The sequence below is a fragment of the Lycorma delicatula genome, chromosome 1 (assembly GCF_047948215.1).
Source record: "Lycorma delicatula isolate Av1 chromosome 1, ASM4794821v1, whole genome shotgun sequence".
Classification (NCBI taxonomy): Eukaryota; Metazoa; Arthropoda; class Insecta; order Hemiptera; family Fulgoridae; genus Lycorma; species Lycorma delicatula.
In genome coordinates, this window is record NC_134455.1 from 63,490,856 (window position 1) to 63,491,984 (window position 1,129).

A 1,129-nucleotide genomic window follows, 5' to 3' on the forward strand; every position below is an offset into this window, starting at 1 on the left:
TTCAATGCCCAATTATTTCAGATAATAAATGCCTTACAATAATTATAAATTACAGGTAACAAATTAAGTTCTCAACTCAATAAAGGGAAATAGCTTAATAATTTGACAAATGAAACAAGGAAAAGCATGTTGCCAATTACTACAAAAAATTTAAGTCTTTTGGAATGAAGACTGAATATACTAATATCTTTAAACTACGACAGAAATTTTTTTGCTAAGAATCATCAACTGACTTTTTACTAAAGATGACTCTAATTAACATTTTAAATTTTGTCTTTATTTTTACACTTGGAAAGCAGTGTCATCAAGCTAGTTTTAAGGAACTCAACGTTAACATTCGCACCTAAATAATAATATTTTGCACTAATACCAGAGAGCATTCGACCATAACATATAAAATCTTCAATATAATTATTTATTTATAAATATGACTTTTACAAAATATATAAACATAAAAACTACATTACAATGTTTTCAAAATGTGGAATGTTCTTAATAATTATCATCTTAAATTAATATATATTAATTACTGTAAGAACCAACAATAAAAGTAAAAATCCTTACAAAATATATAAGTGCACTAACCATGCCTGAGAATTTATATAAGTCACTTGTTAGTAATTTTCTAAGGCACTAAAACCTGTGCGATCATGTAAAAATGTAACTACAAGATAATGTCATGTAAAATATGGAATAAGACTTATATTGATAAGGAAAATATAGAAAACCTTTAATAGAATACAACTTGATTTCATAATACGGACTACAATATTTATACAATATAAACCTTACTTGGGTATAAATATATAGCCTGAAAGACTATTTTATTTCATTTACATCAGACGGTTACATTACTATCATCGCATTATTATTTCCATTATTAATTACAAATAAAAATAAATTAAAAAATAATTTACCATTATAAAAAAAAAGACTGCACCAAATAAACATTTTACTGATATATAACGAAACTAACAAAACAAACTTAGCACATATACTTGAGTATACATCTTTAAAGATAAACTGAATTAAATTTACTTTCTACTAATGTTTTTTATACTTGCATCATAATGCTTTCAGTTGCTCTTTGAAGATGATTGTGAAAATTATAAAAATTACATATATGATA